The 27770-nt window shown below is 37.2% G+C and overlaps 1 protein-coding gene across 5 annotated transcripts in view; it reads left to right on the plus strand.

Moving 5' to 3' along the window:
* The window catches only part of LOC129727727 (probable serine/threonine-protein kinase clkA), a 317383-nt gene that overhangs the window by 13313 nt on the left and 276300 nt on the right, over window positions 1-27770 (plus strand). The window lies entirely within an intron of this gene.

The following is a 27770-nucleotide window of genomic DNA, read 5'->3' on the forward strand; positions in this document are numbered from 1 at the left end:
GATCCAACGGCAAATTGTAAAGTGCAGGGCTTTGAAAAATCCTTTTCTATAAAGACGCTTGAACGTTTTCTCGGTCAGTTACAAGCTTTCCTTTTTGTGCGATCCTTCGCTCAATTTCAACTTGTACCTGCAGTACGTTCAATTTCAACGAACGGTTTAAAGCAGAGCGAATAAGAAACGAGCTGCGTGTAACGTTGCTTTCCGCAAAAGGACCGCCGCTTCGGCGTTCAAGTCCGCCATACAATCTTCTGTCGGCAGTCACGTACAATTTTTCGTTTGCGTTCATGATCGACCGAAAAAACAGTCAATCAGTTTGAAGCATTCTTGCGTTTGAGGCTCATGTGCTGGTGGTATGCTGTTGCACCTACAGTGCCAATTTCTACTAACCGGGACCTCATTCGTAATGAATTAACAACGCTTACTTCAACCATCTGCGTCGACTATCGCTTAGCAGTAGAGTTTGTGAGTGATATTTAATATAGTCATCATTCAAGCCACGTGGTAATGGCTTTATGAGTAAGATAGTTTTTCTCACAACATCGGCGGGGAAGAAGATAGGGTAGAACAGGGCTAGTTGGTTACGGGGTTAGTTGGCCAATGAGGATTACATCAAACCAACGCATCGAAAAAACTGTGTTTTTTCACATATCTTTTATATAAAAAAATGTGTTTTATGGGTGATATAATCAGATAAACAAAGAAACTAAATGACAAAACAAAGTGCAGTTGTGCAAATTGTGATTTCAAAAAATGTTTATCGTTGTCCGTCGGTTTTTAAATAAAGAATAATAAACACCCGTTTTCAAATGACAATTCGCTCATTAACAGATTTTGAGCAGGTTTGAGCAAAAACTCAATTAAAAATACGAAGGACAACGATAAAAATTTCTCAAAAACCACGTTTTGCTCAGAATATTACTCTCTTTCAGCTGATCTATAACAATCAGAAAACCATAAAAACTTTAGAACTGCGGAATTCGGTTCGAGTTTTCAATTTAACACGTGTTTTCTTTGATCAAGTGTCCATTCAAACCATCAACGTAATTTCAACGTATACACCAAAGTCGCTTTTTACGCGGGGGATACATGCCGCGTAAAAGGAAACCGCGTAAAAAATAATGGCGTAAATTCCTGAATCTACGTGAAAAAACGCGTAAATTCCGGATTCCGAAATGAAAAAATACGGAATCCGCGTAAGAAAAAAACACCGCGTAAATTTCGGAATCTGCGTAAAAAACCGCGTAATTTCCGGAATCCGCGTAAAAATGACCACATTAAAAAAAACCTGCGTAAAAAACTAAAAAAAAGACGACCTTAGTGAACTTTTCGTCAAGCAAGGAGAGTAACACTTTTTCATCCAATGAGTAGCTTTTGCGAACGTCTAAGCGAAAAACTGAAAACGATTTGACTTCCGCCTAAATGCTACAGACTGCCGTAAATGCATTGGTGGAGGAAAACTGAATTGTCCTTTCGAAATAAAAGTTGTCACTTTACCCCACTCGCTGATCAACTTCTACCCTACCTGAGGGGCTAATTGGCCAATCTGTCAACCGCTCAAAAAAGATAAAATACACTGAAGCCTTTCAACGCGTATTACGAAATTTACGCAGATTTCAGAACTTACGCTGTTTTTTATGCAAATTTCAGAATTAACGCGTTTTTAACACGGATTTCGGAATTTACACGTTTTTGTTACCCCAATTTACGATTTCAGAGTTTTCACGGTTTTTTTACCCGAATTTCGGTATTAATCCACGCGGTATTTTTACTCGGATTCCGGAATTTACGCGGTTTTCAGAAATTTCTCGTTTTTTACGCGAATTTTGGAAATCACCAGTTTATTTACTCAGACTTCGGAATTCACGTGAAGTTTTACGCAGATCTTACAATTAACGCCATTTTTTACCCGGATTCTGGAACTTACGCGCTTTTCACGAGGATTTTTTCCGCGCTACGTGTCTCCTCGTAAAAAAAACTTTAGTGTATCCGCAAAATTGCGAGCTGTTTAATGTAGTTCATATTTTCGCATAATACAGCCATACCTCGGTAGAAGGCAAACTCGATTTAACGTAACTCGATATAACGTAACTTTTACCTCGATATAACGTAACTTTTAAGATGTATTGATATTGAATATAAACGATATAGCAACTGTTTTTGGGATATAAATTGCTTCGAAAATATGTAGTAAGTTTTGAAACCAATGAAACCAATGCGAAAGTTGTCCCAAATGGGTATAAGAAAGGTTTTGACATACGAATGGGTGATGGGATTAGGTTTCCACGCATCCTTCAGTAACAATTCACAGTCTTGCATCAACAATTTTTTTTGTTTGTTGAAATTTTCTCTAAAGAAAAGCATAAGAAAGGTTTCAAATTATTGGTAGGTGATGGGAAATAGGATTCCGCGCATTTATGCATTTCAACAGTCTTGCATCAATTAAAAAACTTTTTTTTGCTTGTTGAAAAATTGTCCTAAATGGGCTTAAGAAAGGTTAAAAATTACTGATAGGTGATGGAAAATAGGTTTTCGCGCATCTTTGAGTAATCATTAACATTCTTGCATGAATTTAAAAAAAAAAAATTTTTTTGCTTCGATATAACGTAACATGATATAACGTAGCGGAAATGAAAATAAAGTTGCCTTATATCGAGGTATGACTGTATTACCGGTATAAAGGAATGGAACATTTTTACTAAAAATGGCCAACTTTTCCCGCTCTACCCTAAGTACCGATATATGCATTAGTCATATGTTACACAAATTCCAAAGTTCTATTCCAATCCTATCCGACATATAAAAACAAACGCAAAACGAAACAGTAAGAATGATACCAACCGCCCTCATTCACTTCGTGTCTTGCACGTACACATAATCGAAGAGTGAACGTAATAAACGAGCGCTGCCATAGCGAATGACCTCCACCTAGAAACTAAAAAAACGATCAACTTTACTTTGACTGTTTTTTTTTCTGGGCGATCGCTTGACTATATCGAGCAGTCAAGTTGACTGCGGGAGGCGTTCGCATTCGTGTTTTAACAGTCAACTTGCGATCCTTTGAAAAGCACTGGTAAAGAGGCCGTGTATTAAATTATCAACTGGAGAAACTCAAACATATTCTCATCAAACGCAAATCAAATTTTATTCTACTCGCAACGTGGTGCGGTAATTTTGCGCATGCTAATAGTAGAAAGGCACAGCGCTTCTATATTGTAATTGTCTCATGCAAGTTATAAGCAACCAAGCCTCCTCAACCACATAATCACACACAATGACTACTTATCTGACTACTCGCTGATCGATGGTTTTCGCCAGTTGCTCCAATTTATTGTCGGCGGTGCTTGATCGCATCGAATTAAATACCACTTAATGGTAACAATATATATCACAAATCCAAACGGCAATCAGTACACATTTTCAAAGAGACTACCACCTTGGGCACGGTATCGGTTAGCACTGAATTTATCTCCAACGCAGAAACAACGAAATACGACCGTTTCGCACAGTATCAAAATTCGGCTCGAAGGACCAGAAATGTTTAGTATAATTTACTTCACTGTCCGGCAAGGCTCCCGCAGAATGTCCGAAGTGGAAACGCGTGCTGCCAAAAAACGTGGTTGGGTTCGGAATAATAAACAGTGAACTTTATTCGATTGCGGACTGTATATTTTTCCTAATCACATACGACTTGCACGACCGGTATGCCAAAGGGAACTGACTCATCAATCCTGACCTACCCTACATGCGAAGGCACTCAGCTGCCAGGAATCTACTACTATTATTCTAAATGGTATCTCGTTCGATACTTAACTTTAATGTATAAACGATCAATTGGATCTCAGCGAACCGACTGCAAAGCAAGTTCCTTAACTGACGTAACAACTTTTTAGTTTGATAAACTTGGTTGTTCTTGAATGAATACTTAACCGGCGGAACGTTGGGGTTTCTTTTCTTAGCGGTGACGGAATTGACGAAAGTCAAAACCGTTCGCAATGATAAAACCCTCTTTATGTTTAAAGCTATTCCGGTGAGACGAACTGGAGTTGACCAGTCGCTGCGGAATGCTCATTGATTAATTCGATGTCTTTATTAAAAATCATTTGCTTTTATAGGCAAATGCAATTGCCAAAATATTTGATTCTATGTGTTACATGTGTGGCCAGCTTGGGCCCCTACTGGAAAACAGCTGGAGAGACGAGCATTAAAATTGCAACGCTGCATTTTGCGTGCTGTATGAATCAGGCACCAAGCGTTGCGGTACACTCAGCAAGGCCTGGTAGCGAGTGTGCTGTAACGCTTAGGCATAAGGCTTTCAGTAAGTAACGGAACTTACTTGCGCGGGTCAGTGGTTTGATTCGAAATTTGTTTTGTTTATGGTTTACGATGCCGTAAAAAAGAGTTGGTATACAACACCATCCCTCTTTACGAGAGTAATTTTATGAAAAATGAAATTGCTCTAGAAAATTTAGATGTCTGTCTCTGTGTTTCTCACAAATTTTGATAAGTCTGATAAATATAACTTTTTTTTTGAATAATAATACTTTTTAACATGCATGTTTTTTGGTTTTTCTATTGAAATTATTTAATAATAATTTGATTGTATTTGTCATACTTGAATCGAAAGACTTTGTCAATGTTTTGATTAATTATAGTTCGTTTTGTTGTGAGGATAAGATTTTTATATGCTTCTCAATGAATTGTAATTTGATTAATGTAGGGTTGATGAGACAGTTTTAAATTCTAGTTGTTATTTATGAATGATCCATATAATTAGTGTTAATATATTTTTCGTCTTATAGGTTAAAAAAATTTGTTTCTTTTGATTTATAAATCTACATTTTATTTTACTTCGAAAAGGCAAACTCTTGTGTCTGACTTTCACTCTATTATTTTTATGCATGTTTATTCTTATTTTTTTACATGCATATATATTTAAAAAATGCATTATTCTTGTATCTCTGCATGTATAAAAATGCTTTATTCTTGCATCTCGACGTCCTCCTAGCTAATAAAACGTGCCAGGCATCTGGGAAAAATAATATAATAAAAATTCGAATACTGGTTTCTAGACGCTAGAGTCTGAACCTTCCTATGTAGCTACTTGCTACTCCCGGGCATCCGGTAAACTTCTTGGGTTCCAGGCATCTGGGGTATAATAAAAAATAATAACCATTCAAATCACCCAGGCATTCTAATATTTTTCTTATTTTTTATACTTGTGTTTAAAACAAGTAGGACGACACGAATGTTACGCCACTTTGAAAATAATTATGAGAGACTTATTTTATACTTTTGCTAAGGATTTTAAGCGTTTTCGCTTAGCATCAGTAGGACGAATACACAAAAATAAACTTATTGGATGAGCAATTACTGACATCCATTTTCTTAAAGAAACAAATTTTTGAAATACTTATCAGATAATAATCAAGTTTGATATTGATTATAAAATTAATTATAAACATGTGCTAAAATCTAAAGTTGATCAGACTCAAGATTGTCAACTTATTTAGTTGTTCTGAGTCCGTGGACTGATAGTCGCATGCTCTCGTGACAACATAAAGAAAAAATATTTCGTGCTTTTAATAGATGCAGCCAAAAAAATAAAAATATTTTTGCCTTTCTCCTAGAAAGGTATAGCAATCACTGGAAAAACCAAAGGTATAAAAGTGGTCCCAATGGCCGAATGTCATATACCACTCGACTTCTTTCGACGAACTGAGCATTTTCTGTATGTATGTGTGTGTGTGTGTGTGTATGTAGGTGCAACTTTTTTTCTCACTCATTTTTCTTAGAGATGGCTGGACCGATTTTCATAAAATTAATTGCAAATGAAAGGTCTAGTTGCGCCATAGGTTGCTATTGAATTTCATTGCAATCGGATTGTAACTTTGTCCGTTGTTCATGAAAATGTGAAATCACATAATGAAAGTTAACATATTGACTTCCTCCTAACGATCACTGGCCAATTAAAAGGTAGAAAAGTGATCCAAATGGCCGAATGTCATATACTACTCGACTCAGTTAGACGAATCGAGCATTTTCTGCATATAAGCATGTATAGGTGTATATGTTTGTGTGTGGGTGTGTACGTGTGTATGTGCACCTTTTTTCGCACTCACTATTCACAGAGATGGTCTGACCGAACAGATTTCAATGAAATTAATTGCAAATGAAAGGTCTAGTTGCCCTATAAGACCCTATTGAATTTTATTGTAATCTGATTTCTAGTTTAGAGGTTATGTATCAAAGTGTAAAAATCACGAAACATCAATATCTCAGAAACCACACATCTGATTTGATTAAAATTAGTTTCAAATGAACGGGCTACCATAAAAACCCTTAACTTTTGAATTTTATGAAGATTGAACTTGTGGTTCAGGAGTTATGGCAAGAAACGTGTTCTGGAGACTATTTAATCTCACTCATGTTTCTCAGAGATGGCTGGCTCGATTTTTATAAAATTAGTGTCATATGAAAGGTCTTGTTGCTCCATAAGACCCTAATGATTTTTTTTTTTCAAACGGATTATTACTTTGCCTGTTATGTTTAAAAATGTGAAATCCAGCTATGAAAAGAAACATATTCCAAGACAACTTACTTGGACTCACTCATATTTCTCAGAGATGGTTGACACGATTTCCACAGAATTAGTATCAAATGAAAGGTCTACCTACCTCATAACTCCCTATTGAATTCTGCAGTAATCGGACTGTAACTTCGTCTGTAATGTATCGAAATGTGAAAATCACGAAACTTCATTATCTTAGAAACTACACAACCGATTTGAACAATATTGATATCAGATGAACGGGCTAGTTAAGGGTTAACTGATGAATTATGATTGAACACGTGGTTTCAAAGTTTGGCTGCCCCATACGTTACCTATTCATTTGATTGTAATCAAGCTTAAGCAAGCGTTATGTTTTAATTTGTAAAACAACGAAAGTCTATTATCTCAAGTACTACACGACTTATTTGAACATAACTAGTGTCATACAAATGAGTCATCTCTCAAACTTACAAATAACAAACTTCATAACAATTTGATATGCTGTTTAAAAGTTTTAGAAAGAACAGATATTCAAAGACTATTCAACACTTTACCTGCTTCGATCAATATATATGGCCTCAACATGATTTAAATGTGGTACCGTACTATCTGAACGTTCACGGCATCGCTCGTGATTAAATTGTTCGAAATTAAGAGTCATTGCTTTTATTTCGCTATTTCTTAAGTACTAACATTACGTCAAATTTCATATTTTATACTTTAATTACAACATCAATATTTTAGAACCCAAAGAGTGGATAAACACTTATTGGATTTAAGCATTTATGTAAATCTATTTTTACAAATAATAAGTTTGAATGAGAAAGGCTGAGTCTGACCGCTAGGTGGATTAATTTAGGTTTTTTGGTTAAATCTCATATATAAAATAAAGTTACATATATGCGCGACCGCCCATAACTTTACAACGGAGCGTCTGATTTGAGCTGACTTTGTTTTGTTGTGTTCGTCTTCATCCAAGGCAAATTGTTACGGCGAGAAAATTAGGAAAATTTAAAGGAAAATGGTGGAATTCACGAAAATAGAATTTCCATACAATGAAGAAATGAGATCGCAGAAGGCGCAATGAACAACAATAATATGACAGCAGTTTAGAATAGGTGACTCTCGACAGTTATTTTGAAATCATCCTTTAAAATCTACCACCGAAAATTAAATACAAATAGAAGCACGCTCGACTGGTGGCTACCGTCACGGTGATCGGTTCAACTATCTAAACATATAAAAATGCAGCTTTGTCTGTCTGATCCTTATAGGCTTGGAAACTACTAAACCGATCGACGTGAAATTTTGTATATAAGGCTTTTAGGGGTCGAGAAAGGTGACTAAGATAGTTCAAGACCTCTCCTTTTTCTGGAAGAGAGGGGCCCCATACAAATGAAATACAGATTTCGCACAGCTCGAGAACCTATCAAGCAAATATAACCAAATTTGGTTTGTGAATGTTTTTTTTTTTATGTAACAAATATGTCCATAATGGTTCGACACCCCTCCCACTTCTGGAAGGAAGGGGTTCCATACAAATTAAACACAAATTTCTGCACACCTCGAGAACTAACCAACTAAATGGAACAAAATTTGGCAGGTGAATATTTTTAGGGGTAACAAATATATTTATAATAGATTGACACCCCTCCTTCTTCTGGAATGGTAGGGTTTCTTACAAATGAAACTCAAATTTTTTCACAACTCCAGAACTTTTTTTTCGATTAGAGAAAATGAAACCAAATTTAGCATTTGGAGGTTTTTGGGGGCAAAAAATATGTTAAAGGTGGTTCAACATCCCTTCCACTTCTGGATGGGAGGGCTTTTATACAAATCAAACATAAATTTCTTTTGTGATTTGATACTTCTCCGTACTCTTGAAGGGGAGGAAGGTCTCCCATACAAGCTAAACAAATATTTCAACCAGGTTTTCCTGAAAACAGCCTACAATGATCGGGTCGATGCACAGGAGTCAAAACTCGACTCCATACGCCATTTATAAATTTAAGATGGAAACTTCCGGTTTCTAATATGGGTATTTCTGGAATCGCAATGGTGTTCTGAAGCCACAAGTCGACCTCAGACAACATTTTGAATTGTAAGATGGCAACTTCCGGTTTTTGGAAACAGCCGAAAATGGCCGATTTCCATCCAATATGAATACCTCCGGAACCAGAATGATGCACAGAAACTAGAAATCGATCAAATACACCATTTTTAATTTTAAGATGGGGACTTACGGTGTCTGAAAAACAGCCGAAAATGACCAAGTACCACCCACTATGAGTATCTCCGGAATCAGAAGATAAAAATTTACCACATACACCATTATGAATTGTAAGATGGCGACTTTTGGTTTCTGGAAAACAGCCGAAAAAGACCAAATAACACCCAATATGGGTGTTTCTTAAACCAGAATGACGCCCAGGGGCCAGAATTTGTCTCCGAATGCCATTTTGATATCCAATATAGCGACTTCCGGATACGGAAAAACTGCCGAAAAAGACTGAATATTGCTTAATATAAATATTTCCGTAATCAAGATGATGCATAGAAGCCAAGCATTGACCCTGGACACTATTTATTATTCAAAGATGACTACTTTTAGTTTCTGGAAAACAACAAAATTACTGAACACCGCCCAACATGGGTATTTGCGGAATCAGATTGATGTCAGAAAAGCTGAAAATGATCGAATACCACTCAATATGATTATTTACAGAATAGAGGTCATATCATTTCAAACGATTTGCCTTTTGAATTTGATCATATCCTATGGCCGATTCGTCATGCATTTTTAGACTATAAACAAATCGCGAGGAATCAATGAATTTGGAATGTTCAAAATTATTATATTAAACACAAAAATGGGCGAGACGAAGTTTGCCTCGGGTCAGCTAGTATTATTTTAAATTTGTTTATCTCTTTTTCCACATTATATTGTATTAAAGATATAATGGTTAGGATAAATTACCAATTCTCGTCAGTCTATGTCGATTGTAATGTTTTAAACTGTCATCCTTCTTTAGTAAGCTGCCAAATTTCATCTATAATTTCTCTTTCATACTTTCCTACTTTTTATCTTATTGGAAAAATTAAGAAAAGACACATAAAGTTAAACGGAGCTTCTAAATTTAATTGTAAAAAAGCCACTCCTACAGTTCCTTTTTGGTCAAGCCATTTCCATTTTAGTCAACATTTGGTTTAGTTCGTCAGTAGCAGGGAGAGAAAGAAAGCTTGTAAAACTATACTCGTTTCATCTAGTTTCATTGCTATGAATTGCAAATAAACGTTCTTCGTTATGCCACCATTCAAAGTATAAGTAGAATTCTGACGCCATAAGATGTAGGAGAAAATTAATACTAGTGATGTCATATTTGTATTTTTGTGTATGTATTTGCTGCGCTTCTGTACACACGATTGTCGAGGGATTGATACATGTTGTCGTTTGCTCTGAGAGAACAAAAAGGATCGACATATTTGCGCAGTGCGCAGCGTGTGCAGTGGCTCCAAATTTACCGCAAAATATGTTTGTACTCTAAATCTGATTACTATATCTATTTGATTTATAAAGTAATTTCTTTGTGTAGGAATATGCAAATAGCAATAAGAGTTTTTGTAATGCAATAAACATCCAAACATGGTTTCACATGTCATAAACTCTATTAAATAAAAGGATACGGTACGTTTTGCAACAAAAACAATTCCCTTTTGTTCTGGCAGCAAAAACACGGCAATACCGTAAAAAGCCAGCCGTGCAGTCTGCTGACGAAGTAAACCAACCTGTTGGATGTATTAGATAAATTTAAGTTTTATTCATCACGTATCCTCCATTAATTGTGAGTGTTCAAAGTGCATGAGTTATTTGCTTTCGCGAGTGCGACGAAACTAAGGATATTTGAGAGTGAACGAGTGTTTATTTCTCGAGAAAATCGTAACCAAATATTGCTAGCGGCGAAGATGTGTTTCGTGAATGTTTTCTTCGGCCGGGTGAAATTTCTGGATGTGTTAGAGTTGCAGTTTACATTTTGTTTAATACCAATAAATATGTTTCAGTTTTTAATGAAGTGATTCATTCATGCGAACAAAAAAACTTAATAGTTTAAGGTAAGTTAAGATACATTGAGTTTCTAAGTGGAATGAATGCAGTAGAGCTTGGCAAACTGAATCCTCCCACAATGCATACTACCTGACGAAGCCGTCAGTTACCCTACTTAAAAGACTTAGTTTTAATTGTGGATAAGATATGTTCATTATTTACAATTATAATTAAAATTTTTGTTGCTGAAATTGTTTATTGTAATTTTGTTATGGTTGTTGAAAAACTGATTTGGGTAGATATTGCAAATCTTATTTCCAGTCATGTGCACTTTGACTTGGATGAAATTTGAAATTGATATGTGTTAGTAACAATCGTCTGGTTAGTCGACCCTCCTGATCAGTTGTTACTATATGGCTAAAAAATGATATTGAATTTATTTGGCTGGTGAATTTGCATGTTGTTGTTTATTAAAAGTATTTTGTATTGTTTATAAAAGATTTGTTATGAATGACTTTTTATTAGAATTTTGTAAAACTGTGAAGTTGAATGGTCTGGTTATGATTTTATATATTTAGGTTTGATCCTGTTGTAGGTATTGTTGTAAAGATTTTAATATGCATGTATAGAATATGACGGTGTGTTTTCCATTTGTTGGTTTTTATGTGTTTCGTAAATTGTTTAGTATGTATCATTGTGAAAAAAATAGTACGATGGTGGTATCCAAGACACGACCGCATGTTTGACGTAGGACTACGAAAGTTTTATATTTCATTTAGAGAATTCAGACTTTGTTCGATTGGACCACGTTTCACTTTCGACACGGTTCAGTTTTGGCTCGGTTCGACTATGGCACACATAGGCCAAAAACGAGCGGTAATATTCAAACATAATTTATAGTTTTCTTGTTTTGCTTTTAACCAATTCAAGCTCAACAACCACCAAAATTAAGGCATTTTGTCCATTATGCCGGACTAGTAATTGAATAAAATTATGCAAACATCAATTGGAGAGGTTAATGTTGTTTATCAAACCGAGCTAGGTTTATTTTTGAAGGAAACAGACAGATGACTTTTAAAAAAGGCGTTTTGTTGCTTGTTTTTTTATTGGCATCTTAAAACTGATTAATTTTTTTCTGGTTCTGCTTGATGAATCAATATTTCAACTGGCATAAAATAAAACAAAAATGAATGTTAACATGTTCATAAATTTCAATGTCAATATTCAAACATAATTTATAGTTTTCTTGTTTTGCTTTTAACCAATTCAAGCTCAACAACCTCCAAAATAAAGGCATTTTGTCCATTATGTTGCCAAAATTGAATACCGGAATCAGTAAGACGGTTCTTGGAATATGACCGGAACAAGTTCCAGTAATCCAATAGACATAATCAAAGCAGTACATAGTACCGTGCTATACCTCTAATTACTCGGGAGGGGCATATCAAGTGTCTAGGTCGTTAAAGGCTGTCCCCGTTGCGTTCCGGATACTTCCAGATTATTGAGCCTAAATTCATCAAGCGACAACCCTAACGACTTACAATCCTAAAACTAGTTCATTGGTGGCCATGTATTGTTAAGGTCATATGCCACAAGAAAGTCATAAAAAAAGCGTTCATTTCTAACATGGTCCGATTTTGACAACAGAAAAAAATCTGGTTATTTATTTGCAAACATATATTTAAGAAGAAAAAAATACTGTTTTTAACATTGATTAATACCTTTCATCCTAATGCAGTCAATTTTCTTCAGTAAACTACCTTTCGTTTTCAAATGCGCTAGTGAAAGATGGCTCACTCGCCGATTCCAAAGCAGCATCATTGTCAGTTTCTTACAACTGCTTAGCAAAGATGTCACATAGAAAAATCCTGCATTTACAAGTTCGTGGGAAAAGTAACGATAAAGAGTTGCAGTTTTTAGTGGAAAATCTAGATTTACAAAAAATTTGAAATTGACATTGAAATTTATGAACATGTTAACATTCATTTTTGTTTTATTTTATGCCAATTGAAATATTGATTCATCAAGCAGAACCAGAAACAAATTAATCAGTTTTAAGATACCAATAAAAAAAAACAAGCAACAAAACGCCTTTTTTAAAAGTCATCTGTCTGTTTCCTTTAAAAATAAACCTAGCTCGGTTTGATAAACAACATTAACCTCTCCAATTGATGTTTGCATAATGTTGTTCAATTACAAGTCCGGCAATGACAGGTTATGTTAATATGTTTAGTATCTAAAAAGTTTCTTGCAGATGCTGATGTAATATTTTTGTAATTGAAAAATACGAATGTTTGAAACCTAACGTCAAGATGCATATAATTTGGTTTTTCTCTATGCCACAACCGCGTAATGCAACTAGCATTGTCATATTGAATTAACTTTATTTAACTGGAAAAATATAACCATCAGTACAGCTTAAACGAGCTATCTGAACTATCTGTTTAAAAATCTTTGCGAAGCATATTGGTTTTCTATTGTCTTCTAAATAGCTGGGCTTTTAAATAGTTGGTCATTTAAATAAATCTGAGAAAAACAGAATGTAGAATTCCAAAAGACAGCAACCCAATGCAACTTCAAATTTTAGGAATTTGAAAGAAGTTTGAAAGAAGAAAACATGGATCTGAAAATCACTACGGTTGCAGCTTCTGATTAGTAGAATGTCCAGGATTTTTAACACAACTTTTGTTGAAAAGATATTTTAATTATTATATTTCGATTAAGACATCGGTATTGGAAATCTGTTCAGGGGTAAGCACTTTAAAACGATGAGAAAACATCTGTTGCAGCTATATAAAGCGAGCTCGTGATTGTTTGAAAGCTGCGAAACTGAACTAGAAAAAATGGATTTCAACTGAAGTTTTTACTAATTTACTGTTCAATGTACAATGTACAATGATATGCCAATTATTATATCATATGTTTTGGCAACCGTCGTCGTTCGATCAAAGCATTGGTGGTCAAAATTTTATCAGTTGTAATCACATATTGTATGCAACATCCAACATCGTGATATACTGTTGCGTACAGAATTATTTTATCCCCGGCCGCACAGCGTAGTGTGCAAACACGCACCACTGTACGTCGACAGCAGCTACATTGTTTCCACTTGGCTTGACTGCACACAAACGGTAATCGAGTGCTACTGCACTGACGACGAGCGACGGTCTTCTCATACATGGCTCGGTGCAGTACTGTTGCCTGTGCCAGCATCTTTTCCTTCAAGACATCAGTTTTAATAACATTCTCGCAGCAGATCGTTTAGTTGTCTGATAAAGGAGGTTGTTACGAACTTTCCGAAAAAGCTTCACTTCCAAGACATCAAAATAGTCTAGGTTCATAGAAGCAAATATTAGTTGACCTGTTGGGACGGGGAGATTCTGTCAAATTTTTTTTGCCACTGATATAGAGGTTGTCATAGCACGCAGTTGGTGTCCACTCATGAAGTCTGTGCCAGGAGTGCTCGCATGTGATTGGTACATTGTTAGTGAAAATACGACCTTGAAATTTTTCATCAATTTTCACTGTTTAACAATTAAGTAACAATAATATATGAAGAATCACAAAATTGTCCATTATTTTATCAATCCAACGACATATTGATTATTGTGATCCATCATGTGGTTACATCAGTATTACCGTTTAAAATCTTTCATTCTGATGTTACATCTAGGTTTTTAGTTTCCTCAGAATGTATCTCGATATAGTGCGGTTAGACGTAGTCCTACGTCAAAATATTTTGTGAAAGTGTATAGAGAAATGGTGAGTGTAAGTGTTTTTATACTTCGTATAGCTTACCTGAATGATAATGAATCCATACTTTACAATTCCCAGTAGTTTCATTTTTTACATGTATTATCATTTGCTTTGCCTTGCAGCCTTTGTTTTACAATATAAGTTATCTCACAATGCTCAAGAGACTATTATAACAGTAGTACTTGTGTAATCTGTGTGTTTGTTTTTTTTAGTAACTAATTTTCTTCATTCGTAAATAGTAATATAAATAGTTTTTCCATTTAAGTAAGAAAATTGATGGTTTAAAATTGGTCGAACATGTTTGTGTTTGATCCTTAAAAAATTTTTTTTACTCACGACATCATAATATATTTTTTCTTCCTGTTTTTATAGCCGCTGTGCGGCCGTTTTAGCTGAACCTTTATGTCGCATATTTAATCGATCATTCGAACAAGGAAGATTCCCGATGATTTGGAAGCAGTCTTACATGTGAGCCGTTGCGGTGGTCTAAAGACCATTTTTTTCGAAAATGAGTTTTTTGCATAAACCGCATCTACTCAAGAATCTGAAGTTGGGAGATTAAGAAAATTTCGGAAAATCGAATTTTAAAGCTGATTTATTCCGTGTTGAAAAATCGTCCGAAACAAAATGGCCGTTTTGTTTCGGAACAGAGTGGTCTATGTACATAAATGGATGTAATACTATCATGTAACACGTAACATGTAGCATATTACATGTGATAAGGAACATGCCACTTGTTTTGTACATGTCACACGTGATATGTTACATGTTACATGCAATGTAACACGAAAAATATAACATGTAAAATATTATGTTACATGTAACATGTTGTATTACATGTAATGTTACACGTGACATCTTACATGTGACATGCTATATGTATCATATAACATGTGACACTAGCCATTTTATACGAGTTATCGTCATTTTCATTGTCATTTACCAGGTTTGTGTACATAGACCACTCTGTTCCGAAACGATTCGAGGACTCCAGTATATATATATATATGAAGTCAGAGTGGTCTATGTACATTGGTGAGATAAAATCACCGATTTCGCAAAGAAACTGTTAATTTTATGTATCCCAATGTTAAACCACTTCATAACCTTTATATTAGAACATTTTGTTTGAAAGAATCCGTTGAACAGAATTTTATTCAGAGATTTTTCGAAAATTGCTTCTCCTGAACAATTTGCTCGATGACACATAGACCACTCTGGTTCGCAACGGCTCATGTTTCCTGTGTTTAAAAGTGGGGATCGACGAAACATAAGAAATTACCGGGGCATAACCAGTCTTTCCGCTTCGTCCAAATTGTTTGAAATTGTAGTAGGCTCAAGAATCCTCTCGTGTACGAAAAACTACATTTCCTGCGATCAACACGGATTTATGCCTGGACGTTCTGTCGCCACAAACCTTTTGGATTTTACTTCGACTTGTATATCGCATATGGAGCAGAAAGCACAGGTTTACGTAATCTATACGGATTTAAAAGCAGCTTTTGATCGGATTGATCACCGAATACTTTTACGGAAGCTCTCTCGACTTGGTGTGTCGCAACAATTCATTGACTGGCTACGATCCTACTTATGTGGTCGAATACTGCGAGTAAAGCTAAGTTCCTGTTTATCCTCAGATTTTACTAACACTTCTGGAGTACCGCAAGGCAGTAATATGGGGCCGCTTCTTTTTCTTCTTTATTTTAACGACGTGGCATTGCTATTAGGAGCTGGGTGCAAGCTGGTTTACGCCGATATTTGGCTGTGCGATCCGTAGATGATTGTCGTGAATTACAAAGACTGCTGGATGTTTTTATTAATTGATGTCGCAGAAATTGGCTCGTAGTTAGTATTGCAAAATGCCAGGTCATGACATTCCATCGCACTGCGAAACCTATTCAGTTCGATTATGTGATTGATGGACATGCACTCAAAAGAGTTGATCACGTGAATGACCTCGGTGTCTTACTTGACGCTAAGCTAAATTTTAACTTGAACCGCTCATCTGTTATTTGCAAGGCAACACCACAGCTCGGTTTTATTAGTAAAATAGGACGTGAATTTAAGGATCCGTACTGTTTAAAGGCTTTATACTGCTCACTTGTTAGACCATTATTGGAAAATGCGTGTTTGATTTGGTCTCCTTATCAACTTGCTTGGACTTTAAGGATCGAACGAGTACAAAAAAGGTTTATCCGGTTGGCTTTGAGAAATCTTCCCTGGCGTGATCCTGCTAATCTCCCTCCATATTCCGAGAGGTGTCGCCTTATAAATCTTGATACGCTTGAGTGACGCAGGAAAATTCAACAAGCCGTGTTCGTGGCCAAGGTTTTAAATGGTGAAGTCGACTCCCCGAGAATCCTCTCTTTGCTGAACTTTCGTGCACCGCAACGGTCACTTCGATCTGCTGGTTTACTTCAACCCAATGTACATCGCACTTTGTTCGGATATAATGAACCTGTCACTGCATGTGTTCGAGCTTTCGCTCCAGTAGAGGAGATCTTCGAGTTCGGCGAACCGTCACATAAATTTCTTCAGAAAGTGTACATGTCGAATATTTTATAATTGACCATATTGTTTAATAATAGGATTAATGTTTTATGTTGGACCCAATGTATTATTCATTTATTATTTGTCGTTTTGTTATTGACTCATTGTAACGTAAAATTTTATGTTTATTTAACAAAAGATGATGGGGTTTTGATGCCTACATGAGGATGGCCTCGAATAGGCTTTTCCCCATCCACTAACTTTCATGGAGACTTGTAAGGTCAGATGGAAATAGAATAATAAATAAATAAATAAATAAATGAATAAATAAATAAATAAATAAATAAATAAATAAATAAATAAATAAATAATATATTGTTTCTCGGTGATTGTTATTTATTTGGTTGCTGCTTGTAGATGATGATGTTACTGCTGCAGCTGTTTGATGACGCTGCTTCTGCTGTCTGCCGCTTGTTGATGACGTTGTGGCTGTTGTTGTGGATGAGATAGATTTTGATCGACTGCTGAATTTGTTGGTTATGTTGCCATAGGTGTTGTAGTTGCTGTTGTGGCGCTGCTACTGTTGTTTCTGGTTGCTAGTTGTTACCGTTGATTATCCACCGTAGCGAGAGGCATTTCGCACCCTCGTGCTGCTCCACTCGGTGCGAGAGGCTTTTCGCACCCTCGTGTTGGTTTTCGTTTTGGCCGTTGGTTATAACAGCTAGTCTTCGTCACCAACGCATCAAAAAGTAAAAAAAATATCACTAGCTTCTTCGTCTTCTTCTAGTCAGGAAAACGACATTTTTATTTGTCACTACACAAAGTTAGCACTGAATTTATCTCCAACGCAGAAACAACTAAATACGACCGTTTCGCACAGTATCAAAAACCACGTTAAATTTGAGAGATCATTACGCGATCCTGCGGATTAGACAAATTCGGCTCGAAGGACCAGAAATGTTTAGTATAATTAACTTCACTGTCCGGCAAGGCTCTCGCAGAATGTCCGAAGTGGAAACGCGCGCTTCCAAAAAACGTGGTTGGGTTCGAAATAATGAACAGTGAACTTTATTCGATTGCGGACTGTATATTTTCTCTAATCACATACGACTTGCACGACCGGTATGCCAAAGGGAACTGACTCATCAATCCTGACCTACCAGAAATCTACTACTACTATTCTAAATGGTATCTCGTTCGATACTTAACTTTAATGTATAAACGATCAATTGGATCTCAGCGAACCGACTGCAAAGCAAGTTCCTTAACTGACGTTAGTAAGTTAAGTTAATCTTTAGTTTGATAAACTTGGTTGTTCTTGAATGAATACTTAACCGGCGGAACGTTGGGGTTTCTTTTCTTAGTGGTGACGGAGTTGACGAAAGTCAAAACCGTTCGCAATGATAAAAACCTCTTTATGTTTGAACTTATTTCGGTGAGACGAACTGGAGTAGACCAGTCGCTGCGGAATGCTCATTGATTGATTCGATGTCTTTATTGAAAATCATTTGCTTTCATAGGCAAATGCAATTGCCAAAATATTTGATTCTATGTGTTACATGTGTGGCCAGCTTGGGCCCCTACTGGAAAACAGCTGGAGAGACGAGCATTAAAATTGCAACGCTGCATTTTGCGTGCTGTATGAATCAGGAACCAAGCGTTGCGGTACACTCAGCAAGGCCTGGTAGCGAGTGTGCTGTAACGCTTAGGCATAAGGCTTTCAGTAAGTAACGGAACATACTTGCGCGGGTCAGTGGTTTGATTCGAAATTTGGTTTTGTTCATGGTTTACGGTGCCGTACAAAAGAGTTGGTATACGACAATAGGTTCTAGAATATTGATGTTGTAATCTATACATATAAATATGCTGTCCGGTCTGTCTATGGTCCCTATGATAGCTTGTGACCCCTCCCTCTTCTGGAAGGGAGGGGTCATATACAAATGAAACATAAATTTCTGCACAACTCAAGAACAAACCAAGCAAATGAAACCGAATTTGGCATGTGAATGTTTTGAGGGGTAACAAATTTGTCCATAACAGTTGAACACCCCTCCCTTTTCTGGAAGGGAGGGGTGCCATATAAATGAAACACAAATTTCTGAACATCTCGAGAACTAACCAAGTAAATGGAACCAAATTTAGCATGTGAATGTTTATTGGGGTAACAAATATGTACATAGTGGTTTGACACCCCTCCCTTTTTTTATAAAGGAGGGGTCCCATACAAATGAAACACAAATTTCGCACAGCTCAAGAACTAATCAAGGAAATGCAACCAAATTTGGTATGTGAATGTTTTTAGAGGTAACAAAAATGTCCATAATGGTTCGACGCCCCTCTCTCTTCTGGAGATATGTTCCATAATCGACCTCAGGCAACATTTTGGATTGTAAGATGGCAACATCCGGTTTCTGGAAAAGAGCCTGAAATGAACGATTCCCATTAAATATTAGTATCTCCGAACCAGAAAGATGCACAGAAGCTAGAAATTGATCACAGACACAATCTTGACTTTTAAGATGGTGTCTTCTGCTGTCTGGCAAACAGGCGGAAATGACCAAAGACCATCCAATATGAATGTTTTCGGAACCATAATTACGCCGAGATGACAGAAAATCATTTCACAGGCAATTTTAAAGTTCAAAATGACGGCTTTCGGTTTCTGAAAACAGCCCAAAGTGAGCAAATACCACCCAATAGGAGTATTTCGGGAGCCAGAATGTTGCAAGAAGCTAAAAATCGACCTCAGACACCATTATGAATTGGTCGGCGTGCGACCAGACCGAACCAAGCGTCAAAAACATTATTTCGAGTAATCGGCGATCAAAGTTTAACCACCCCGTATGTTTCCTGCAGGCTGCTTGAGAGAAATTTTGTTATAATACCGTTATAAACTGTTCAAATGATTCCGTTTTTTCATGAAAGATAGATTATCAATTTTAACACCCACTGGTGGAAAAAAGTCAATTTTAAAAAAAATTGGCGACTTCCGGTTTCTGGAAACAGCCGAAAATTATCGAATAACACCCTATATGGGTGTTTCTTCAACCAGAAAGACGCTCAGAGGCCAGAAATTATCTTAAATACCATTTTGAAATCCAAGATGGAGACTTCCGGTTTTTGAAAAACAGCCTAAAATAACCAAATACCATCCAGTATGAGTATCTCTGGAACCAGAATTATACAATGAGCTAACAATTGACCTCAGGCACCATTTTGAATTGCTAAATGGCAACTTCTAGGCAACAGCCGAAAATGACCGAACAATACTCAATATGGATATTTCCGTAATCGAGATGATGCATAGAAACCAAACATTGACCCTGAACACCTTTTTGAATTTTATGACGACTACTTTTAGTTTTTGGAAAACAAGCAAAATAACTAAATACCTCCCAATATAGGTATTTCCGGTGTCAGATTGATGCCAGAATATGCTGCTGAAAATGACCGAATACCACCCAATATGAATACATTCAGAATTAAGGCGATGTACAGAAGCCAAAAGTCGAGGATGTTGTCATTCCGATGAAACAAATCATAATTCATCAGTTAACCCTTAACTAGCCCGCTCATGTGATAATAATATTGATCAAATCGGTTGTGTAGTTTCTGAGATAATGAAGTTTCGTGATTTTACATTTCGGTACATTACAGACGAAGATACAGTTCGATTACAGTAAAATTCAATAGGTTGTTTTGAGGCAGCTTTACTTATTAATTGACACTAATTCTGTGGAAATCGGGTCAGCCATCTCTAAGAATAGTGAGTGAGTTCAAGTAGTCTTCGGAATATGTTCCTTTTCACAGCTAGATTTCACATTATTAAACATAACAGGCAAAGTAATAGTCTGATTGCAAAACAAATCAATAAGGTCGTATGGGGCAACTAGACCTTCCTTTTGACACTGATTTTATGAAAATCGGTTCAGCCATCTCTGAGAAACATGAGAGAGATGAATAAATGGTCTCCAGAACACGTTTCTTTTCATAACTCTTAAACCACATGTCCAATCTTTATGAAAGTCAAAAGTTAAGAATTTTAAGGTAGCTCGTTTATTTGAAACCGATTTTCCGTTTCTTTTCAAAACTTTTAAACCACATGTCCAATCTTTATGAAATTCAAAAGTTAAGAATTTTTAGGTAGCCCGTTCATTTGAAACCGATTTTGTTAAAATCGGTTGTCGGTAGTTTTTGAGATAATGATGTTTCATGATTTTTACATTTTGATACATACCCTCTAAACTAAAAATTTGATTACAATAAAGTTGAATAGGGTCTTATGGGACAACAAGACCTTTCATTTGCAATTAATTTCATGAGAAACGGTCCAGCCATCTATGAGAAAAGTGAGTGAGAATAAAAAGTTGCACATATACACACACACACACACACACACATACAGAAAATGCTCAGCTCGTCGAGCTGAGACTAGTGATATATGCCATTTGGCCCTCGGGAACACTTTTATATCTTCGGTTTTGCAAGTGATTGCTATACCTTTCTAGGAGAAATGCAAAAAGATGATCAAAACAAATGAACATTTTTAAAAGCGTGGAAGCATGATATAACAGCTATATCAAATGATTATACCCATTTTCAGTGATATAAATTAGAGAAAAGCAATGCAATGCCAGATTATATGACCACGTCTTCAAATTAGTGTTAAAAAAGTGGTCGAAACAATGTTTTGCATCAGTAAATTTATTTAGCACGTTCTAGAATTATAGCTGTTACAATTTGCTGTTGTAAGCTTTTGGTCATCAATGATGTAGAAGCCTACATGAATTGAAGAGCGCTTTAACAATCTCTGAACAAAATATGGAGGACAATTATCAGCATAACAAATGGTAAATAGAGGAATCGTTGCTTGCTTCGATATGAGCGATTGAATTTGAATTATGTATTTTATAATGAACTAGTTGACTCGGCAAACTTCGTCTCGCCCATTTTTGTGTTCAATTTAATAATTCTAAGCATTTCGAAGCCATTGATTCCTTGCGATTTGTTTATAGTCTGCAAATGCACGACGAATCAGCCATAGGATATGATCAAAGTCAAAGGAAAAATCGTTTGAAATGATTGGTTTCATCGGAGTGACAACGTCCTAGACTTTTGGCTTTTGTACATCACCATTATTCTGAATATATCTATATTGAGTGGTATTTGGTCATTTTTATCTGTTTTTCTTGTATCAAACTGATTACGGAAAAACCCATATTGGGTGGTATTCAGTTATTTTCGTTGTTTTCCAGAAACTGAGAGTGGTCATCTTCGAATTCAAAACGGTATTCAGGGTCAATGTTTGGCTTCTATGCATCATCTCGGTTAGCCTTTGCACATTGCCAAGCTTGTTCTGCAATGACCTTTCTTTTGTTCTAGGCCACCGCACTAGCGAGGCATACGTTATTCTTGGCCTTATTATTGCCTGGTACAACCAATAAATCATACTTGGCCTTAGACTCTATGTTCTGCCAATAACTTTGCTACATGCCCAGAGGGCACTCGTAGCTTTACCGATGACATATTCAATATGTGCATTCCAGCTGAGTTTCTGATCAAAAACTACTCCAAGATGTTTAGTCTCAGTGGAAAGCTGCAGTGTAGTCTCGCCCAGCTTCAGGCTCTTAATGTTGTATTTTTTTCCGGGTGAAGGGAATAATGGTTGGTTTAGAGGGGTTAATGGTCAGCCCCTCTTGTCTACACCATTCTAAAGTATAGTTTAGAGCTAACTGCATTCTCTCCGATACTGTACTGTCGAATTTTCCCCTCACAAGAATCACAACATCATCGGCGAATCCGACCACTTCGAAACCTAGCTCAGTTAGGTTTCTAAGTAGCTGGTCTACAACCAATGACCACAGCAAAGGCGATAGAACTCCACCTTGCGGGCATCCCTTAGTTGTGTTCCTTGTAAGGGTAGTATTACCCAATACTGCAGTTATCTCACGACTATTCAGCATGGTTTTGATCCATTTTGAGGTATATGTATCAATCCCATGGTGTTACATGCGTTCAACATTGAGTGATGGGATACATTATCAAAAGCTCCCTCTATGTCTAAGAACGCAGCGAGTGCGATTTCTTTTGTATCTATAGATTTCGCTATTTTTGTCGTCAGCATATGTATTGCATTGACATGTTGCTTCGATATTCAAAATGATACCTACTCAGCGGAGATGTTTTTAGGTACGTTGATTTAACGTGACAGTCAATTAGTTTTTCCATAATTTTTAACATAATGTAGGTTAGACTAATTGGTCTAAAGGCTTTTGGAAGTGTTTTGTCGCGCTTCCCAGCCTTTGGTATGAAGATCACTCGCGTTTTTTTCCAGTTGGTGGGTATGTAATTAAGTGTCAGGCTTGCCCAAAATATCTCGGTTATGAATGGAATTATTACCCTTCCACACCGTTGAAGCATTATTGGTAATAATCCATCCAATCCCGGGGACTTATAGGGCTCGAATGAGTTGATTGCCCATTCCACTTTCGATTCTGTGAAGATATCGCAGGCTATGTAATGCGTATTTGTCCTAGCGATAGTCGAACCAGCACATGGCGCATTTGAGTCCTGCGTTTCTTCTTCTAGAATGGATCGTGATCCTGGGAAATGTTTCTCCATCATAACATTTAGTGTTTCAAGAGAATCGGCAGTAAAAGTACCGTCGTCCTTCTTTATTCTGCCCAAACCATTCGTGTGATCTTTGGACAGGGCTTTGTGTACTCTTGCATCTGCAGGAGTGCTTTCAATTTGTTCACACATTAATCTCCATCCTCTCCTGCGTGATTTCCTAATTTCTTTATTGTATTCCGTAAGGGACTCTCTATAAGCATCCCAATTTGAGGTTAACTTGGCTCTGTCGAACAACCTTCTAGTTAACCTCCTCAGTTTTTCTAGATTTTTGTTCCACCAAGGCGCGTCTTTGTTGGATACTCGCTTCTTGGTTGGACAGCTTTGGTTATAAAGGGCTATGATTTTATTCGTAAATTTTTGTGATGAATCCTCCAGTTCTTTTATTGTCTGGATTTGCCCTTCAAAGGTAGATTCATCACGAACTATTTTTGAATGAAAAAGCTCCCAGTTGGTTTTTCTAGGGACAACTTCTGTTAGAAGGTCCCATGCGTTATAGTCAAACAAAATTTGCTTGTGATCCGATAGAGAAATCTCATCAGATACATGCCAGTTGACGATTTTTTACCATAGTTTAGCGCTCGATAAGGTTGGGTCGAGCACTTCTTGTCGAATTGCATTTACAAAAGTTGGATTATTACCTCGATTGCATATATCAATACTATTAGATAGTATATATTCAAAAAGGCACTCACCTCTTTTGTTTATGTCTGTGCTTCCCCATATTGTGTGATGGGCGTTTGCATCACACCCAACGATGAACTGCTTATTTTGCCTCTTGCAGTGTGCTATAAACTCCTGTACTTCCCTGAGAGGGGCTTCTTTTAGTTCCCCTGGGAAGTAGGCGGAGGCCACCATTATTTCCGCTTTTTCCCGTGTCGTTGGCAGTTCCACTTGCACAGCAACTATATCCCGACCGATGAATTCTGTAATTGGCGTAAAGTTGGTATTACTACTTACCAAAAGCGCTGCTCTTGGTGCAGGCGCAGAATCATCATAAAGGAGCTTACCCTTATTTGTTGACAGTCCTAAGACTTTATTTTTGTTCACCCATGTTCACCTGCGACAAAGGATTCCGCTTGCCCCTTTTGCATGATGCAGGTTCACCTGGATGAACTTAATGTTCTTGTCGTCCATCTCGGTACAGCTTTGCACCCGCGGGTTTCTTTCGCTCTTCCTGCGTACGGTGATTATTCAAAGGTACCTTTGAGTGCTTGTTTTGCTCTCCCTCAGGTGTGCTCTCTGAACAGGCTGTTTACACCGGTTTTTGCTATCACTCGGTAGTGAAGGCAGAACTATTCCGGCGATTACAGCATTTTTCGTGGATTCAGACCTGGCGCTTTTGAAATTTCGACCAGCCCTGATTTTCCGTGGGTATATAATTCCGAATTTATAATTCAGTTTGTAGTTCCAATCAGCGTTTTTTTTTCGCTGACGCTTCGTCTACTGACAAGATAAGCTGCACATGATTCTTGATGGCTTGCGCTTTAACACCCTCCAAGAACCAGTGGCAATGTCGTTATGGCCTTCAACCAGAGCCAATATGGTTTCATTGTCGTTTTTCTCACTTTTGGGAAAGAAGACAGCTAAAATTTCTGGTCTCGGGATAGATTCACTATCAACAACCATCAGATCAGCTGTTTCCCATGGCTTGATACTCGGAACAATTCCTTTCAGCCAGTCTACAGTTTCCTGGTTCTGACACTCTATTACCATAAACCCGGACCCAAACCTGCAATTGGTGAATTTGGGCTTGAATTGTTCCTTTCTCTTATCAACGACTATAGCCATGACGGACTCTTCTACTAGTTCCATCATGGTAGTCGAGAGCCGAGACATCGGATAGTCCTTAGGCATCAGTCCAACCTTGAACTGGCTAAGGACTTCAGTGTAGGTAGGAGGCGCTTTAGGTTTACCGACCGGGCTATCTGCAGTCCCAGTGGCATTACTTCTGATCACCTCCATCCGCCTATTCACTGACTCCTTCCGAGTAGCAGTAGAAGTCTGACATTCCTTCTTCCTTTTTGGAAGAGGATTGCTTTCACTGCAGTTAGAGGAGTCGATCTGTCTCGGTCTCTTGACTGTCTGATTTTGGCTCGTTTTCGAAGGGTTAATTGCGAGAAGACGGGCCTCGTCTCTATCGTGCCCATCTTCAAGCAACTTCTTGAATCGCTTCCTTTTCGAGCCACATAGTCTTCTAGAAAATTTCTTGCCATGAAGAGCCCCTTGGACTTGCGCCGACTCTTCATGGCTTTCCATCGCTGTATCCTCCACAACAGTAGATACACCATCGGAAAAGGTTTCTGAATCAACGACGTTGACTTCCGGTGAGTTCAATATCGAAGACGAGCTTGATGCAACGTCTTCTAGCGAACGGCTTTGGAGTTGGTCAACTTCGTTTTCGATCTCCATATTTTCAGTCATGCTGGTAGCACTGGAATAGACAGAAACCAAAAATATTTAAAGTGGTACACATTAAATTGATTGCGACACATCGAACTTTCGTTATCTGTAAAACGATTAAAGGTTATCGAATAAATATCAAAACCTAAATATCGATTCACAGATATCGATCTTTAGTATCGCCCAATATGTGTATGCCCAATATGATCGGAGTTTGTATGTGAGATTCCGTTGGCAGGCAGGGGAAACGATCATTTATGTCCGTAAGCTATTAAAAACAATGCCCAGTGCAGACATATAGCCAAGCAAATTTTTAATGTTATTATAACATGCAACTCACATTATTCCACATGAGCTTAGATGCTCAGACCTGTGGCGATTTTACAACCACGTAATGTTTCACTTTATCTATACCACTTGCCAACGTCAATCACACACAAACACCGCCCGCAAGCTATCAGCCGCTTAATTGTTCTTTGTTTGGGAAACAATTCTTATTCGAGGCAAGACACAACACTAATCACTCAAATTTCTTTTTATCCGCGTACCGTGACACTTTGTTTCCCTTTAATTATCACTCGCGAGAAATTTTTCCGTGATTGAACTTTTTAAATTCGGCTCTTAAATCGCGCGATTGTTTACACCGGGTTTAAAGTTTGGAAGTGTTGCCAGGAAGTCTTAAGCTTAAGCCTTACTAATTGTGACACGACATTTTTAAATTGTTTTAAGTTTGTCTCGCCTTTTAATGTTGCTGGTAGCGCGTTGTATAGTTTTTTTCCATAGTACAAAAAACGTCTTTTCCCAAATTCGCTATTTACTCTTGCCATTGTGAGATTTGACTGGTTTCTAGTGAAGTGGTTATGAGATGCTCATTCAAATAGTCGATTATGATGGGTTGATGTGTGCCATAAAATTTTATGCATTTGAATCAGAGTTTGCTTTTCTCGAAGGGCTGCTACTGGCACAACAGATGCGAGTGCCTCTTCAAATAAACTAATTGTTGAGTACATACGAGGTTTCCGGTAAACTGCTTTCAGGCAACGGTTTTGAAGAGTTTGTAATGACCTTATTTTATACTGGCTTGCTGCCCCCCAGATTGAGATCATGTACTGTAATTTGGATTGTACGAAGGCATGATATAGATTAAGCATCTGTTTTGTCGGTAAATAGTTGGAAACTTATTACAGAAGTCAGCAAGTTTAACTGATTTCAGACTTCAGTTTACTTATGTGGCTGTACCATGTGAGATTTGTATCAAATATTAGGCCTAGATACTTGTAAGTCTCAACTTTCTCGATTATTTCAAAGTTTACTATCAAAGCATCGCTTGTGGGTCGTCTGGTACGGGTGGAATCGAAGATCAAATATTTAGTTTTTGATATGTTGAAGGATAGTAAGTTTTCAGCGAAGTATATCTGCAACTTTTCCATATCCTCCTTCATTTGTTGTACAATTTGATTCGAGCCAGTAGATGCGTCAGACAAGGACGTATCGTCAGCAAAAAGACGTGGTATTCCAGGCAGTCCAATTTTTGGCAGGTCGTTGACATAAATCAAAAAAAGGAGAGGCCCCAAGTTGCTGCTTTGAGGTACTCTGACGGTCGTACTTAGGTTATTACTACGAGAATCATACACAACTACAAATTGCCTTCTAGATGAAAGATAGCATCTTATCAAATCGTTTGCTGGACCCCGAATACCATAGTAGTCAAGCTTACATAACAAAAGTTCGTTGTCAATCGTATCAAACGCCTTTTTTAAATCCAGGTACGCCCAAAGCTTGTCGAGAATCCAGCGCACTGTATATGTTGTCAACTAATTCACTGGGTGCGGTAAGTGTGCTAGATCTAGAGCGAAAACCATATTGATGACTGCATAAAACTTCATTTCTATTGAAGAA

Source organism: Wyeomyia smithii, chromosome 3, assembly GCF_029784165.1.
Source record: "Wyeomyia smithii strain HCP4-BCI-WySm-NY-G18 chromosome 3, ASM2978416v1, whole genome shotgun sequence".
NCBI lineage: Eukaryota > Metazoa > Arthropoda > Insecta > Diptera > Culicidae > Wyeomyia > Wyeomyia smithii.